Source organism: Balaenoptera borealis (assembly GCF_965194805.1).
Source record: "Balaenoptera borealis genome assembly, chromosome: 5".
Classification (NCBI taxonomy): Eukaryota; Metazoa; Chordata; class Mammalia; order Artiodactyla; family Balaenopteridae; genus Balaenoptera; species Balaenoptera borealis.
This window is the reverse complement of record NC_138862.1, coordinates 131,295,622-131,314,957: the sequence shown is the minus strand read 5'-3', so window position 1 is coordinate 131,314,957 and position 19,336 is coordinate 131,295,622. Positions and strand designations below refer to the sequence as shown.

The following is a 19,336-nucleotide window of genomic DNA, read 5'->3' as shown; positions in this document are numbered from 1 at the left end:
ATTTGCGGACCCTGCGACCATTTCACATAACCACTTAGATATTACGGATGGTCCTGGAAAGATTATGAAACAGTTACTTGGTATCAGTTGTGAGTAATGAGTTCTTTTCTTATATTGGACATTAAGACCATTCCATAAGCTTAGGTTCTGAGATTTTCACAGCATAAAGCCCGTCACTGATAGAGTAATGAAGAAAATGTTCTACAAGTCACTATAGAGTTGAGAGGAAAGGGCATTCGTATTAGATTTCTTTATTTAATGCAGAGCCTTAGTTTACTACCCACACCCCCGAAATTGTTACCTACTTTAATTATGCGTTCTCTTTAAATTTTATTTATTTATTTATTTGGTTGCACCGGGTCTTGGTTGCAGCAGGCGGGCTCCTTAGCTGCGGCTCAAGGACTTCCCAGTTGCGTCACATGGGCTCCCCAGTTGCAGCAGGCAGGCTCCTTTAGTTGTGGCTCGCAGGCTCTTTAACTGTGGCATGCAAACTCTTAGTTGCAGCATGCACGTGAGACCTAGTTCCCTGACCAGGGATCGAACCCGGGCCCCCTGCATTGGGAGCATGGAGTCTTAACCACTGCACCAGCAGGGAAGTTCCAATTATGTCTTCTTTTATTCATTAGCAGGTATACATACTTCTTATCTTTTTTTCCCCTGTATTTTTTATAAATACAGACAAGAGAATAACATCTTCAAATAAAATGAAGGAAAGGCCTAATGTATCTGAGTTTTTCTCAGTAACACGAAGGGAAATGTTTGCCAGCAAGAACTGTGGCAAGGTTATCCCAGATGTCAACTGTCTCTACTACCCAGGGGCTCAGAGCCCTTCTGAAGCTTCCTAATTGTCCAGGACAGCTCCATTATGACTCACCATACAGGGCCTAGCCTCCCTGTTTTAAATGTTGTGACACTCAACATTTAAAAATTAGTCTTCATTTCTCCTTCCCAGCAGGCAGCTTCAGTTGGAGAAAGTAATTTCATTTTCTTATGTACTTATTCATTCACTCAGTCAACAGACCATCACTCATCTATTATATGCCAAGATCTATGCTTGTTTCTGGTAACAAGGAAAGAATAATACATGGTTCCTTCAAGCACTTAAGGAGCTCATAAACTAGTGATGGAGGAAGATGCACAAACAAATCAATAAAGAATTAACAATGAAAAAAAATGGGCAGAAGACCAAAGAACAAGAGATGGTCAACAGGTACATGAAAAGATGTTCAACATCGTTAATCATCAGAGAAATGCAAATCAAAACTACAATGTGATATCACCTCACACCTGTCTACTTGATAGCTATCATCAAAAAGACCACAGACAACAAATGTTGGCAAGGTTGTGGAGAAAAGGGAAACCAATGTTCATAGCAGCATTATTCACAATTGCCAAGATATGGAAACAACCTAAGTGTCCATCAACAGATGAATGGATAAAGAAGATGTGGTATGTATATATTCAATAGAATACTACTCAGCCATAAAAAGAATGAAAATTTGCCATTTACAACAACATGGATGGACTTGGAGGGCATTATGCTAAGTGAAATAAGTCAGACAGAGAAAGACAAATACTGTATAATATCACTTATATGTGGAACCTAAAAAATACAACAAGCTAGTGAATATAACAAAAAAGAATCAGACTCACATATATAGAGAACAAACTAGTGCTTATCAGTAGGGAGAGGGAAAGGAGAGGGGCAAGATAGAGGAGGGGGGCTAAGAGGTACAAACTATTATGCATAAAATAAATAAGCTACAAGGATACATTATATAACACAGGGGATATAGTCAATATTTTATAATAACCATAAATGGAGTATAAACTTTAAAAATTATGAATCACTATGCTGTACATCTGTAACTTATATAATACTGTACATCAACTATATCTCAATTTTTTTTAAAGTAAAAAAAGAAAGAAAAAAGTAAAAAAAAATACTGATCTCCAGTAATAGTAAATACATGAATAAATATAGTAATCTTGATGCATGGAACTTATATACACATGTGACAAAAAACATTTTTTAAACCAAAAAACCTATGTTATGGGAATACAATGTAATTTGAGACATCAATAATATAAAATAGAGGAAGCTGTAATGGAGTAGAGATTTTTGTATGCAACTGAAGTAAAATTGTTATCAGTTTAAAATAGCATGTTATATTTTTAGGAGGTTTTATGCAATTGCAATGGCATCCACAAAGAAACAATCCATAGAACATACACAAAGGGAAATGAGAAAGGAACCAAAGTATATTACTACAAGAGAAAAATAAAGAAATACAAAGGAAGAAAGGAAAGGAGGAACAAAAAAGCTACAAGACATACAGAAAACAGTTAACAAAATGGTAATAGTAAGTCCTTCCCTCTCATTAGTTACTTTAAATGTAAATAGATAAACTCAACCAAAAGACATAGATTGGCTGAATGGATTTTAAAAACAAAATCAACAAAAGGCTGTCTATAAGTGACTTACTTTAGATCTCAGGACACATTATAGGCTGAAGGTGAAAGGATGGAAAGATATTCTACAAATGGTAACCAAAAGAGAGAAGGAGTACTAATATCAAAAATAAAAATATACTTTAAATCAAAAACTGTTACAAGAGATAATTCACCAAGAAGATATAACAGTTATAAATATTTATGTACCAAACCTCAGAGCTCCTAAATATATGAAACAAACTGCAGAATTGAAGGGAGAAATAGATAGCAACACAATAATAGCTGGAGACTTCAATACCCCTATTTTCAATAATGAATAGAACAAACAGACAGAAGATCAATAAGAAAATAGAGAACCTGAACTTGAACAATATAGCAATTGAACCTAATAGAGCACTCCACCTAATAACAACAGAATATACATTCTTCTCAAGTGCACTTGGAACATTCTCCATGACAGACCACATGTCAGGCCATAAAACAAGTCTTAACAAACTCAAGATTGAAATTATACAAAGTATCTTTTCTGATTACAAATGGAATGAAATTGGAAATCAAAAGCACATGGGAAACAAAAATTCATGAATATGTGAAAATTAAACAGCACACCCTTAAACTACCAATGCACAAAAGAATAAATCACAAAAGAAATTAGAGATAAATGAAAATTAAAATACAATATACCAGCACTTATGGGATACAATGAAAGCAGTGCTAAGAGGGAATTTTATAGCTGTAAATGTGTACATTATAAAAGAAGATCTCAATTTAACGTCTTAAATTTACACCTACAGAAACTAGGGGTAAAAAACTAAACCCAAAGCTAGCAGAAGCAAGGAAATATAAAGATGAGAGAAGAGATAAATGAAATAGAGAATAGAAAAACAATAGAAAAAATCAATAAAATTGAGATAAATTTTTGAAAGATTGATAAAATTGACAAAATCTTAGCTAGATTAACTAAGAATAAAAGAGAATACTCAAATAACTAAAATAAGAAATGAAAGAGGAGATATTACAAATGATGCCACAGAAATAAAAACAATTCATTTTTTATATAAAAAAAGAATACTATGAACAATTGTATACATAAAGTGGAAGAAATGGATTAATTTCTTGAAACACACAACATACCAAGTCTGAATCATGAAGAAACAGAAAATTTGAGCAGACTAATAATGAGTAAGGAGATTGAATAAGTAATCAAAAAGCTGCCATTGCTGAGAAGAGGGAGAGGGTGTACCTATATGTAATGAAACCAGCTCAGACCTGACCCTCAGGGCTCCTCCTCCAGCATCTTGGGATCTGACACTGCCCCCAATAGGGCAGTGACAGACACTGAGAATAGGAGAACTAGACACTGATTCATACCTGGCTCTGGCTTTAGCCCATCCATCTCCAGCCCCACCTCCCGCCATCACACTCTTTGATTTCAGACACAAAGCTATAAAACAATGGAACAGAATAGAGAGACCATAAATAAACCCAAGCACTTATGGTCAATTAATCTATGACAAAGGAGGAAAGAATATACAATAGAGAAAAGACAGTCTCTTCAATAAGTGGTGCTGGGAAAACTGGACAGCTAAATGTAAAAGAATGAAATTAGAAAATTTTCTCATATCACATATACAAATAAACTCAAAATGGATTAAAGATCTAAATGTAAGACCAGAAACCATAAAAATTCTAGAAGAAAACATAGGCAGAACACTCTTTGACATAGATTGTAGCAATATCTTTTTGGCTCTGTCTCCTCAGGCAAAGGAAACAAAAGAAAAAATGAACAAATGGGACCTAATTAAACTTAAAAGCTTTTGTACAGCAAAGGAAACCATCAACAAAATGAAAAGACAATCTACTGAAGGGGAGAAAATATTTGAAAATGATACGTCTGATAGGGGTTAATCCAAAATATATGAACAGCTCGTATAACTCAATATCAAAAAAACACCAAACAACCCAATTAAAAATTGGGTAGAAGACCTGAATAGACGTTTTTCCAAAGAAGACAGACAGATGGTCAACAGGCATGTGAAAAGATGCTCAACATGGTTAATCACCATAGAAATGAAAATCAAAACCACAATGTGATATCACCTCACACCTGTCTACTTGATGGCTGTCATCAAAAAGACCACAGATAACAAATGTTGGCAAGGATGTGGAGGAAAAGGAACCCTAGTACACTGTTGGTGGGAAGGTTAATTGTTGTAGCTGCTATGGAAAACAGTATGCAGATTCCTCAAAAAAAGAAAAATAGAACTACCATATGACCAAGCAATTCCACTCAGGGATATATATCCGAAGAAAATGAAAACACTAATTCAAAGAGACACATGCACCCCAATGTTTATAGCAGCTTATTTACCATAGCCAAGATAAGGAAGAAACCTAAGTGTCCATCAACAGATGAATGGATACAGAAGAAGATATATATATTCTAATATATACATATATATGTATTCCATATGTATATATGTATATATCAGAATACTACTCAGCCATAATAAAGAAAGTTTTGCTTTTTGCAACATGGAGGCTATTATACTTAGTGAAATAAGTCAGGTGGAGAAAGACAAATACCATACAATTTAACTTATATATGTAATATAAAAAATAAACAAATAAATAAATATACTGAAACAGAAATAGATTCACAGATATAATGAACAAACTAATGGTTACCAGTGGGAGAGGAAAGTGGGGAGAGACAAGATAGGGGAAGGGAAATATGAGGTATAAACTACTATGTATAAAGTAAATAAGCTACAAGGATATATTGTACAACACAGTGAATATAGCCAATATTTTATAAAACCATTAAATGGAGTTTAATCTATAAAAATACTGAACCACTATGCTATACACCTGAAAATAATATAGTACTGTAAATCAACTATACTTCAATAAAAAAAGAAAATTAAGAAAACAAATCCATTTACAATGGCATCAAAAAGAATCATATCTAGTAATAAACCTAACCAGAGAGATGAAAGATTTGTACACTGTAAACTACAAAACATTGTGAAAAATATTAAAGAAGATACAAATAAATGGAAAGGCATCCCATGTTCATGGATTGGAAACTGTTAAAATGTTTGTACTACTTAAAGTGATCTACAGTTTCAATGTGATTACTATCAAAATCTCAGTGACATTCTTTGTAGACTTAGAAAAATACATCCTAAAATTCATATGGTAACCCAAGAGACCCTGAATAGCCAAACAATTTTGAAAAAGAGAAACAAATTTGGAGGTCTCATACTTCCTGATTTCAAAACATATTACAAAGGTACAGTAATCAAAACAGTGTGATACTGGCAAAAAGACCAATACATAAATCAATGAATAGAATAGAAATCCCAGAAATAAATACTCACATATATGGTCAAGTGATCTTCAACAAGAATGTCATGACCAGTGAGTAAGGAAAGTATAGTCTTTTCAACAGATAGTAGTAGGAAAACTGAATATCCCCATGCAAAAGAATGAAGTTGAACCCTTACTTTACACCATATACAAAAATTTACTCAAAGTGGATGAAAGACCTAAGTGTAAGACTTAAAACTATAAAAGTCTCAGAAGAAAACATTAGGGAAAATCTTTATGATATTGGGCTGAATGTTTTCTTAGATATGACACCAAAAGCATAGGCAACAAAAGCAAAAATAGACGTGGGATTACCTCAAGGTTTAAAACTTTGGTGCATCAAAGGACATAATCAACAGAGTAAAAAGAGAACATAAAGAATGGAAGAAAACATTTTTAAGTCATATATGTGATGAGGGTCTAGTGTTCAGAATATAAAAAGAAGTCCTACAACTCAACAAGAAAAAAATATAATGACCCAATTAAAAACGGGCAAAGAATTTGAATAGACATTTCTCCAAAGATGATATACCATGTCCAAAAAGCATATGAAAAGATGCTCAACATCATTAATCATCATAAAAATGCAAAGCAAAACCACAGTGAAATACCACCTCAGAGCCATTAGGATGACAATTACTAAAAAAAGAAAGAAGTAGAAAATAACGAGTATTAGCAAGGATGCATAGAAATTGGCACTCTTGTGCACTGTAAGTGGATTTGTAAAGTGGTATAACTGCTATGGAAAACAGTATGAAGTTTCTTCAAAAAATTAAAAATAGAACTGCCATACGATCTAGCAATCCCACTTCTGGGTATATATCCAAAATAATTGAAACCAGGGTGTTGAAGAGATTTTTTTCACACCCATGTTTATAGAAGCACTATTCACAATAGTCAAGAAGTGGAAGCAATCCACATATCCACTGATGGATGAATGGGAAAACAAAGTGTGGTGCATACATACAATGTTATTCAGACTTAAAAAGGAAGAAAGTCCTGTCAACATGTACAACATGGATGAATCTTGAGGACATTATGCTAAGTGAAATAAGTCATCACAAAAAGACAAATACTGTATGATTCCACTTATATGGGGTATCTAAATTAGTCAAATTCATAGAAAAAAAAAGTAGACTGGTGGTTACTAGAGGCTGAAGAGAGAGGGAAAGAGGAGTTGTTTAATGGGTATAGAGTTTCAGATTTGCAAGATGATAAAATTCTGGAGATCTATTTCACAATATGTTAATATACTTAACAGTACTGAAATGTACACTTAAAAATGGTTAAGAGGGCAAATTTTACGTTAAGTGGGTCTTTTAAAACCACTATTTAAAAAATATGTGTAGGAATAAGTAAAAATGAGACCACTAAATTTCAAACTCAGTGATTTGTAGCCAAACACACACTCAGGGAAAAACTTATAGCCTTAAATACATTTGTTAGAAAGAAAGGTTAAAAATTAATGAAATAAGATTTTTTTTTTTAAAGGTGTAGGCTTATTTATTTTATTTATTTTTGGTTGGGTTGGGTCTTCGTTTCTGTGCGAGGGCTTTCTCCAGTTGGGGCAAGTGGGGGTCACTCTTCATCGTGGTGCGCGGCCTCTCACTATCGCGGCCTCTCTTGTTGCGGAGCACAGGCTCCAGACGCGCAGGCTCAGTAATTGTGGCTCATGGGCCTCGTTGCTCCGCGGCATGTGGGATCCTCCCAAACCAGGGCTTGAACCCGTGTCCCCTGCATTGGCAGGCAGACTCTCAACCACTGCGCCACCAGGGAAGCCCTGAAATAAGATTTAAACTCAATAAGTTCAACAAACAAACATATTACAAACTATAGACCAAAGATAATAGAAGAAACATGTCAAAGTCAATACAAACAGAAAATTAAAAAAATTTAAAACAGAAGTGATCAATACAACTAAAAACTGGTTATTTGAAAAACTCAATAAAAAAGACAAATCTTTGGCAAGTGTGATCAAGAGAAAAAAATGACAAAAAAACAGTTTTAAAAAAGCCCCAATATCGAGAACATGAAATAAGACATAATTTTTGGAGAAGAATGTTTTTCAATTATGAAAGAATTTCCATATACCAGATTCTTTTCTCACAGGTTATTACAAAATATTGGGTATAGTTCCCTGTGCTATACAGTAGGTCATTGTTTGTTATCCATTTTATATAAAATAGTGTGTATATGTTAACCCCAAACTCCTAATTTACCCCTCCCTCCTCTTTCCCCTTTGGTAATTATAAATTTGTTTTCTATGTCTGTGGGTCTGTTTCTGTTTTGTATGTGAGTTCATTTGTATCATTTTTTTTTTTTAGATTCCGCATATAAGCAATATCATGATATTTGTCTTTCTCTGTCTGGCTTAATTCACTTAGTATGATAACCTCTAGATCTATCCATGTTGCTGCAAATGGCATTATTTCATTCTTTTTTATAGCTGAGTAATATTCCATTGTATACCACATCTTCTTTATCCATTCCTCTGTCGATAGACATTTAGGTTGCTTTCATGTCTTGGCTATTGTAAATAGTGTTGCTATGAACATTGAATGCATGTATCTTTTAGAATTATGGTTTTCTCCAGATATACGCCCAGGTGTGGGGTTGCAGGATCATATGGTAGCTCTATTTTAGTTTTTTAAGGAACCTCCATACTGTTCTCCATAGTGGCTGTACCGATTTACATTGCCACCAACAGTGTGGGAGGGTTCCTTTTTCTCTACATCCTCTCCAGCATTTATTATTTGTAGACCTTTTGATGATGGCCATTCTGACCAGTGTGGCCACTGTAGTTTTGATTTGCATTTCTCTAATAATTAGCGATGTTGAGCATATTTTCATGTGTCTCTTGGCCATCTATATGTCTTCTTTGGAGAAATGTCTATTTAGATCTTCTGCCCATTTTTTATTAGATTTTTTTTTAATATTGAGTTGTATGAGTTGTTTGTACACTTTGGAGTTTAATTTCTCATCATTCTCATTGTTTGCAAATATTTTCTCCCATTCTATATGTTATCTTTTCATTTTGCTTATGGTTTCCTTTGCTGTGCAAAAGCTTTTAAGTTTAATTAGGCCCCATTTGTTTAATTTTGTTTTTATTTTCATTATTCTAGAAGATGGATCCAAAAGATACTGTTGCAATTTATGTCAAAGAGTGTTCTGCCTATGTTTTCTTCTAGGAGTTATATAGTATCTGGTCTTCCATTTAGGTCTTTAATCCATTTTGAGTTTATTTTTGTGTATGGTGTTAGAGAATGTTCTAATTTCATTCTTTTACATGTAGCTGTCCAGTTTTCCCAGCACCACTTATTGAAGAGACTGCCTTTTCTCTATTGTATACTCTTGCCTCCTTTGTCATAGATTAATTGACCATAGATAGGTGCATGGGTTTATTTCTGGGGGAAACCTGAATTTATGGATGACTTTCTTGGAAAATATTTGAGTGAGGATTACACAATATATATAATTGTCAAAATTTATTAAAATAAAGACTTCTGCATTTTGTTGCATATAAATTATAACTTAATTTTAAAACATAGATAATAAAAATTGTTTATCCTTCAATGATTTCCCTCTACATAAAACACTAGGATCATATACTGTGCATAAGAAATCTATCAGACTTTCAAAGAACAGATGACAATAGCTATGAGCCTAAAAACTTGTAGACAATTTCTCAATATAGCTCTGAAACAAAAAAGTGGCAAGTGCAGTACAATGAAATGAGAGTATAGAGTAGCTGCACCTATAAACTTACATTTAACTTTTATAATTATTAGAAAATCAAATCTGGATCATATCAAAAGAACAATGTGTTATAACCAAATAGAGTTACCTCAGAAATGTATAGGTGGTTCAACATTAGATAATTTAAAAATAAACTTACTATATTAACAGATTAAGAAGAAAGGGAAAAGGACCTTCTTAATTGATGCTATAAAAGAATTCTTTTAAAGTATCTCTCAGAAAGCTACAGAAGACATCAGAGTAAGTGATGAAACACTGGAAGTATTTCCATTAATGTAAAATAACAAGGCAACTGCAAATATTGAAGATTGTCCTAAAGGCTTTTTCCAAGGGAGAAAAAAACAAATAACATACAAACCCAGGAAAAATATAAACAGACAAAATTGTCTAACTGTTGGTAATATAATCAAATACATAGAAAATTTTATAACATACCATCGATAAATTGTCAGAACAAGTAAGAGAGTATAGCCAGTAACTTCTTTCACCAGCAAAAAAACATTTTAAAAGTATAGTAGAAAAATTCCCATTCATTTTTTCAAAAATCTATAAAACTTCTATTTCTACTTTTGTAATGTGTAATAATAATAATAATAATTTTGAATTGTGAAAGACATATATGAAGCAAATTACAAAATTTTGGAAGACATACAAATAATAGATTATAGTTGGAAAATATACTGTGATAGTGGATGGGATGACTCTGTTAATATGTCAATTCACTAAGATGTAATTATTAACTGCAATTACAATAGAAACATTTAAAGGATTTTATGAGAGATTCCAAAATTCATCTGAAAGAGAGAATTTCAAGAATATAGAAGATGAATTGAAAAGACAAGAAAAAAGTGATAAGGGAGGAATGTGGCCTTTAATATAACAAAGCATACTGAAAAGCTATAATAATTATAACTGCATGGTGTTGATTCAGGTATAAACAAGTAGATAATTAAACAGAATAGAGAATACAGAATGAAACCTATGGATGTATAGGAATTAAATATATTGAAAGTTGCATTGGAAAAGAGTTTTTGAAAGTATAGACTATTCAATCAACGATTTGGGAACAATTAACTATATAATGTGGAAGTGGAAACAAACTTGCCTTATCCCTTCACAAATATGAACTCATCTATAGAAGTACTAGGATAAAATTTAGGCTAATATGTTTATCATAATTAGCAGATAAGAAGGAGTTCTTAAGACATAATTTTTTTTAATTGCAAATGGAAAAAAACTAATGAATTTGATTATATAAAAACAAAGGAGAAAAAATTAGTGATAGACTGGGAGAAAATGTTTGCATAAAACATATCAGCTAATAAATAATATCCAGAATATATAATGAACTACAGTGAAAAGAAGAGACAAAAGAGACAAGCCACCTGCCTAGAAAATGGGCAAAGGTTATAAACTGACAATTTCCAGGAAAGGATATACGGATGGGCCTAAAACTTTAAGGGAGGGACCCTTACTCTTTTATCAGAGTTATCTGTAGTCAAAAGAGCACCCCAAGAGGGTGAGGAAAACCCACATTGCTGTTTTTTTCCCTCTATCCTTCTGCCACTTGGCCTAAGACATGGGTGCAATTGTGGGAAGTGGGGTAACTAGAGCTCCAGTTTTAGTTTTCTAGCCAGAGGACCACAATGGGGAGCCACAGGGAAATAAAAAGTATGCAGAAGGTTGCAGAGAAGAGGGAGCTTGGAAGAACAAACCCATGAACTTGTTTACGAAATCCTGGGCTCACCTCTGAATTGTGCATGCATAGATCTAATTCTATACAGCATACCAAAGGTTTTGAGAACTAAACTAAGAGATAGACTGCTTTCCAGGTCCCAGACTGACCACTAGGTGGCATACATGCAGGACAGATCTGAATAGCACTGCAAAGGCTTGAAAATGGAACTTATTTAAAACCACAAATGACAGAAGGCTGATTGGAGTTTGCAGCCAGAACTGAAGTGAGTCGATTGCCTTTACAAAAAAAATTTCAACATTTTATATAGAATTTAAACAAGACCCAGTAACTTATAACATAATAATCACAATGGTCAGGATGCAATCCAAAATTACCTGGCATACAAAAAACTAGGAAAACCTCAACTCTCATGGGAAAAGACAGTCAACAGATGCAAACATCAACATGACATAAATATTGGGATTATCTGATAAAGACTTTAAAGCAGCTATTATAAAATAAGGATGAAACTGTTAAAATGAATGGAAAGATAGAAAGTCTCAACAAAGACATAGAAGCTATAAAGAAGAACCACATGGAAATTTTAGAACTAATACAATAACTGAAACAAAAACCTCATTGGATGGACTTTTAGTAATAGAATGGAGATGACAGAGGAAAAAGTTGTGAATCTGAAGATAGATCAGAAGAAATTATCCAATCTAAACAACAGAGAGAAAAAGATTGGGGGAAAAAAATGGACAGAGCCTAAGAAGCCTGTGGGACAATAAGAAACTGTCAAACTTTTTTGTCAACACAGTTGCAGAAGGAGAAGAGAAAAAGTGTAGTGTAGAAAAAAAATACATGAAGAAAAAAGGCCAAAAAACTTCCCAAATTTGGTGAAAAATATAAACTTATAGAGTCAAGAAGTTAAATTAACCCTAAAGATAATAAACCCAGAGAAATTCATGCTAGACACTTCATAATTAAACTTCTGAAAAATAAAGAGAAGGGAAAAAATCTTGAAAGCAGGAAGAATAAAAAAAACGATGCATCATTTCTTCTAGAAGAACAAACAGTCAAATGACTATGGATTTCTTATCAGAAACCGAAGAGGCCAGAAGGAAGTGGAACAACAGTTTGAAAGTGCTGGGGAAAAAAAAAAAAAAAAAGTGTTCTGATTATGGTAGTGGTTATAAAAATCTATACCTGTGTCAAAACTCATAGAACTATACACTAAAAACAGTCAAACTTTCATATGTTAAACAACAAAAACAAGTTGCAAAAAAAAAATACAGTTCAGGAGTAGACTTCATCAATTAAAGCTTACTTCTACACAGAAGTAGTTTCTTTGCAGCTTCTTCATTTGCACTCTCAACTACCCAGATGGTTAAAGTTACCAAGTGTGTTAGATGTTCTTAAAGCCACTAAAACAGCCTCTGCTTGCACTACAGTTAGGCATTTCTGCAGAATTTTTAGCTTTTTTTTTTTAAGGTCTTCACATCACACTAAGGCTTTGTCTTTAATTATAAGAAAGCTTGCCTCTCATGGCTTCAAAACACTAACATGTTGGAGAAAATCACATGCAAACTAGCAGAGTTTCTGAGTTATGCTGACATCATTGTTTATCAATCATGTGTGAGCTAATCATTAAAGAAACATTGTAATGGAACAGACTGTATTTGATAACAATGGGAAAATATTACACGAAGTTAAAGTGTTCTAAGGTCATTTTTGCCCAAGAGGTAAGTAAAAGTATTGACTTATACTGATCTTTGGTAAATCAAAGATGAATGTTATAATTTTCTGAGTAAATACTAAAAGAATGAAAATAGAGCATATACTTAGTGTACTTAGAAGCTAATTGAGGGGAAATGAAATTATTAAAATATATACCTACTCAAAAATAAGAAAAGAAAGGAGAGAAAAGTATGAGGCCTATGAGACAAACAGTAAGCACATGGATTTGAATTAAATTGAAATATACTAGCAATTAATTATCTAACTACATAAAATCAAAACAAAAGTGATGTTATTTACAAGCTATATGTTATAAAGAAGCAGCAAGGTTTAAAGTAAAAAGGAGGAAGGAAATATATCATGTAAATATTAACTAAAAGAAAGCTGGCTTAACCAATTTAACATATCTCTATCTGTAACTGACAGAAAAAGTATACTAAAATCAGCAATATTTTTGAGCTCATTTCAGCAATGCTATTAAGAAACTTGACCTACAGACACATTGTTGTACCTGACAACTTATAGATACATGTTCATTGCAAGCACATGTGGAACATTTATAAAAATTTACCATAAAGCTATAAAACAAATTTGAAAAGAATGAAAACACATAGAGCATGTTCTGTGACCACTATGCCATTACTCTAGAAATTGACAACAACAAAAAAGATAACTAGAAAATTTTTGTATATTTTGATATTAGTGAATACACTCCTAAATAACCAGTGGGTTAAGGAATCATAATGAAAATCAGAACGTATTTTGAACTGAATAATAATGAAAATGGTAAATAACAAAACTCATGTGATCCAGGGACTTCCCTGGTGGCACAGTGGTTGGGAATCTGCCTGCCAATGCAGGGGACACGAGTTCGATCCCTGGTCCAGGAAGGTCCCACATGCCGCAGATCAACTAAGCCCATGTGCCACAACTACTGAGCCTGCGCTCTAGAGCCCACGAGCCACAACTACTGAAGCCCACACGCCTACAGCCTGTGCTCCACACAAGAGAAGCCACTGCAATGAGAAGCCCGCACACCACAATGAAGAGTAGCTCCCGCTCGCTGCAACTAGAGAAAGCCCGCACACAGCAATGAAGACCCAATGCAGTCAAAAATATATTTTAAAAAAACTCATGTGATCCAGCTGAAGCAGTATTTAGAAGAAAAGGTAGTGGCTGCAATGCATATATTAGAAAAGAAAAAACACTTAAATATTTGAATGTAGAGAAAGTGCAAAACAAATCCAAATAAATGCAGAGGAATAAAGGAATTTATGAAATACAGATGCAATAGAGAGGATCAGCAAAGTTAGAAGTTTATTATTTGAAAAGATTTTGAAAATTGAACTCTGATAAGACCTGTCATTACACTAGCAGGTTCTCACTGTGAAGACTGGAGGAAAATCCATGGTGCTTCCAGCAGGGGGAGGGGAAAGTACTCATTTTAAAATATGAAAAGTAACCCAGAGTGTCCTGTTCTCTTTAACAAAGGCCTGCTGTGAGATAATAGAAATATATATTGGTCTCTGTCCCCAGTTCCAGGCACAGAGGTCCTAAAATCTTTGTAAAATCCTAAGAGCACTAGGAACATCTATTCTTCTAATGAGGTGATTCTGATGGGCTCCTGAATGGCTGGATGGGGGCTGGTCACCAGAAGGACCAACCCATGATTAGAAGCTTAGAATTGTCAGCCCTGCCCCACCCCCATCCTCAAGACGGGGGAGAGGGGCTAGAAATTAAGTTAAGAGTTGATGATGCCTATGTGAGGAAGTCTCCATAAAATCCCAATAACAGTGGGTTGGGAGAGCTTCTTGATGGGTAAACACATCCACATGCTGGGAGGGTGACACACTCCAAGTCCCAGACCTTACCTCATGTATCTCTTCATCTGCTGTTACTCTGTATCCTTTGTTATATCCTTTAATAAACTGGTAAATGTTAAAAAAAAAAAAAAAGAAGAAGAAGAAGGCACAATATCCAATATCATGAATAAAAAAGTGAAATAACTACCAACATTATGGACATTAAAAATATAACAAAATAATTTTGTAAATATTATGTATACATTTAAAATTTATAGGGAAGTTGCTAGGGAAAATATAACTCAAGGATGATAGAAAACTAAATATTCATAGGCTTCCAAAGAAATTGAATCAGTAGTCAAAGATCTTGTCACAAAGAGAACTCCAGATCCAAGTCACTTCAACAGTGTCCACAATTAATCAAAAATAAATAATTGCAACCGTACATGAACTCTCCCAGGGAATAGAAAAGAAGGAATATCCCCAATCCATTTTTCCTTTTGGGGGTTGGCATCAAAACCCTGATGCCATAATCTGACACAGAAAGTATAAGAACAGAAAATTAGAAACTATTATCACTCATGAACATAGATTTTAAAAATCATTTTTAAAAATGCTATTATATCAGATACTGTACAGCAAGATATAAAAAGAATGCTACATCATCATCAAGTTGCATCATTCAAGTAATACAAGATTGGTATATTATTAGAAAATCAATCAATCAATTAGTTTGCTACATAACAGATTAAAGACTGTGAGGTCCATCAATACATTTTGTATTGTGTTGTTGTGATGGTTGCACAATAATATAAGGTATTAGAATTAATAAGAGAGTTTAGTGCATTTGCTGGGTACAAATTCAATATAAAAAATCAATTATATTCCTTCAGCAAGGTTACTGGATACAATATCAACATACAAGAATCAACTGTATTTCTATATACTTGCAATAAACAATCTGAAAATGAAATTAAGAAAACAATTCAAGGGCTTCCCTGGTGGCGCAGTGGTTGAGAATCCGCCTGCTAATGCAGGGGACACGGGTTTGAGCCCTGGTCTGGGAAGATCCCACATGCCACGGAGCAGCTGGGCCCGTGAGCCACAACTACTGAGCCTGTGCCCCGCGACGGGAGGGGCCGCGATAGTGAAAGGCCCGTGCACCGCGATGAAGAGCGGTCCCCGCACCGCGATGAAGAGTGGCCCCCACTTGCCTCAACTAGAGAAAGCCCTCGCATGAACCGAAGACCCAACACAGCCAAAAATAAAATAAAATAAATAAATAAAGTAGCTATAAAAAAGAAAAGTGCTTTAAAAAAAAAAAAAAAGAAAACAATTCACCATCAGAAAGAATAAATACTTAGGAATAAAGATACTTAAGAATAAATTTGACAAAATAAGTGTAAGACTTGTACACAGAAAACTACAAAACATTGTTGAAAGAAATTAAAGAAGCTTTGGAAAGTCATCCCATGTTCATGGATTGGAAGACTTATTGTTCAGATGGCAATACTCCCTAAATTGACCTACAGATTCAATGCAATCCTAATCAAAATCCTAGCCGGGGTTTTTTCTTTCTTTTTTTTTCAGAAATGACAAGCTGGTCCTAAAATTCATGTGGAAATATAAGGGACCCAGAATATCCAAAACAATCTCAAAAAAGAAGAACAAAGTTGGAGGACTTAAACTTTCTGATTCCAAAACTTACTACAAAGCTACAGTAATCAAGACAGTGTGGTACTGGCATAAGGATAGGCATATAGATCAATGGAATAGACTTGAGAGTCCAGAAATAAACCATAACATTTATAGTCTCTACATATTTACCTATTCTGGACATTTCATATAAATGAAATCATATAACATGTGGTCTTCTGTGACTGGCTTCTGTCACTTAGCACAATGTTTTCATGGTTCATACTTGTAGCATATATCAGTATTGCATTCCTTTTTATAGCTGAATAATATTTTGTTGTATGGATATACCACATTTTGTTTATCCAGTCATCACATGATGGACATTTGGGTTATTTGCACTTTGGGATATTATGTAGAGAGTTTAGAAGTCATCACCCTCATTCTCGCACAAGAAAAAAGCTAAACGAACTGGAAATCAACAACTCTTTTTAGATCCACAGAGAATTGACATCATAGGGCAAACTGTTTCCCTGAAAACTAGAGAAACAGATGGATACAGAGAACCATATCTTACCAGGAGAATCCCAGGACCAGAAGCTTGCAGCTGGAGCCAGTACTGATAGGAACACAAACTATAATTGACAAATTGCTGGAAGCTCAGCATAGACAAGCTTGAGAGCAAAACCTCTGGAGGGGACAGTCGTGGGGATTCCCAACACTTTTATTACTTCCAGGAGCCCCTCAGCGTCTCATGTGAGGATTGGAGAAGGTTCCCCTTTTGCTTCTGGCAGAGGAGGGAGAGAGTAACCAATTTAGAATATGCCCAGAGCATTCTGTTCTCCTTAACATGGCCTGCCCTCAAGAGAAACTATTTTACCATAGCCTGACTGACTTGAGTTTTGCCCAAGACTAACCAACCTGAGGAAAGGAAAATATTCAACTCCAGTCCCCTATAGCCTTCCTGTCTCACTTAAGGGGTGAGGGAGCTGAGAAGCACTTATGATGCTCAGGGACACAGGCCTACTAAAAGATTGAGATCCAATCATAGTACCATAGAGTGCGTCCCCTTCCCCACACCTCGCCTCCACGTCTACAGAACTCCTGTACAACAACAGGGGATTACTTATAGCTAAAAGTTTGCAAACCTCAGGTTCTATTTAAGAAGGAGTCTCTAAGGAAACTTAATGACAACAGGGCAGACAAAAACAAGAACACTAAAAGAAATTTTAGTCTCTGACACCACAGCTACAGCAAGTAGTAAACACATCCTAATTCCTAGACAGATAAATATAAAACCTCACATTAATGCCCTATTGGTTCATTTTACACAGTATATCATGTCCAGCTTTCAACAAAAAATTCCAAGGCATGCTAAAAGGCAAAAAACAACAATAAACAAACAAACAAACAACAACACACCCAATTTGAAGAGACAAAGTATCAGAACCAGACTCAAATATGGCAGAGATTTTGGAATTATCAGACTAGGAATTTAAAATAACTATGATTAATACACTGGGGGCTTTAATGGGGAAAAAAATGGACAGCATGTAGAAACATGGGTAGTGTAATCAGAGAGATAAAAACTCTGAGGTAGAATCAAAAGGAAGTGCTAGAAATGAAAAACACTCTTAACAGAAATGAAAAATGCCTTTGATGGGCTTGTCAGTAGATTGGACATGACAGAGGAAAGAATTAATGAGCTTGAAAATATGTGAATAGAAACTTCCTAAAAAAGCAACTATACACCAATAAAAATTAATTAAAAAAAGAAACTTCCTAAATTGAAAAGCGAAGAGAAAAAGAATGAAGGAAGGAAGGGAGGAAGGAAGGAAGGAAGGAAGGGAGGAAGGGAGGGAGAGAAGGAGAGAGAGAGAAAGAAAGACAGAAAGAAAGACAGACAGACAGACAGACAGACAGACAGAAAGAAAGAAAGAAAGAAAGAAAGAAAGAAAGAAAGAAAGAGAAAGAAAGAGAAAAAAGTAAGGGGTAAATTCATTAATCATTGTAATGAATTTACCCCTTACTTTGAACAAGTGGGACCACAGAGAGTATAAGCAGAAAACGCCTTTATTCCTGCCCCTAGTAAAATTTCCAGCAGGTTCCATGGCTTTCTGATCACTCTTGAATAATAAAAATCTTCCAGTCTCAAGAATCCTATAATTAATATGACTAGTCCAGTGCAACAATCAAATCCTTCTCTCTTCACTGTCAGCTTCTCCTGCACTCCCTGGCAAACACTGCTGGTCTGGAAGTGCTTGTGGAATGGATTCTCTGAGTCTCAGTTTCCTGATCTGTAAAATAGAGGTTTTTTACACTGCACTGCTTACCTCTCAGGGTTGAGGTGTACAATAAGGGGAATAAAGTGGCAGAGCATGTCACTTACTGAATGTGTGACCCTCTGGTGTGTCTCTAGAACTCTGCATACGATGCTCTTTCTGGCCAGGAAGACTCCTCCCAAATCCGCTTCTCCTGGCCAGCTCTACTCTTCCTCAAAACTTGGCTCCTGGGAAGCCTTCCTGACACCCCCGGCTGAATTTGGGGCCCCTCCCTCACATTGCCCTCTCTTGGAGATTGATTGCACTGTTTGTGCTTGTGTGTTCTTATTGTCCTCTAAGATCCACCACCACAGTCTTCAGTGGTGTTTGTTGAATAAACAGAAAGAGAGCAGAAGGGAGGAGTGTAATAGTCCTTGATAAGCGGCGATGAGAACTTAACAATGTGAGGTTGGTATTATTGGCAATAAATGAGAGAGGGGAGAGGCAGGCGAGGAATGAAAGCAGGAAGAGGGAAGAGGCAGGGTAGGAGAGAAAGGAGAGTGAGGACCAGAGACAGAGCAGCTACCCAGACTCACAGGCTTCTTGTGAGAGTGTAGGAGGCAAAGGGAGTGGGGCCA

The 19,336-nt window shown here is 35.0% G+C and overlaps 1 pseudogene across 1 annotated transcript in view; it reads right to left on the bottom strand.

The window, feature by feature from the left end:
- Nucleotides 1-9,373: 9,373 nt before the first annotated feature.
- Nucleotides 9,374-19,336, bottom strand: part of LOC309629087 (tropomyosin-1-like) — a 30,887-nt pseudogene continuing 20,924 nt past the window's right edge. The window contains exons 3-4 of the transcript XR_014249505.1: nucleotides 16,137-17,224; nucleotides 9,374-15,795 (exon numbers count right to left, since the gene is read on the bottom strand). The product of XR_014249505.1 is annotated as a tropomyosin-1-like (transcript). The remainder of the gene's footprint in view (nucleotides 15,796-16,136; nucleotides 17,225-19,336) is intronic.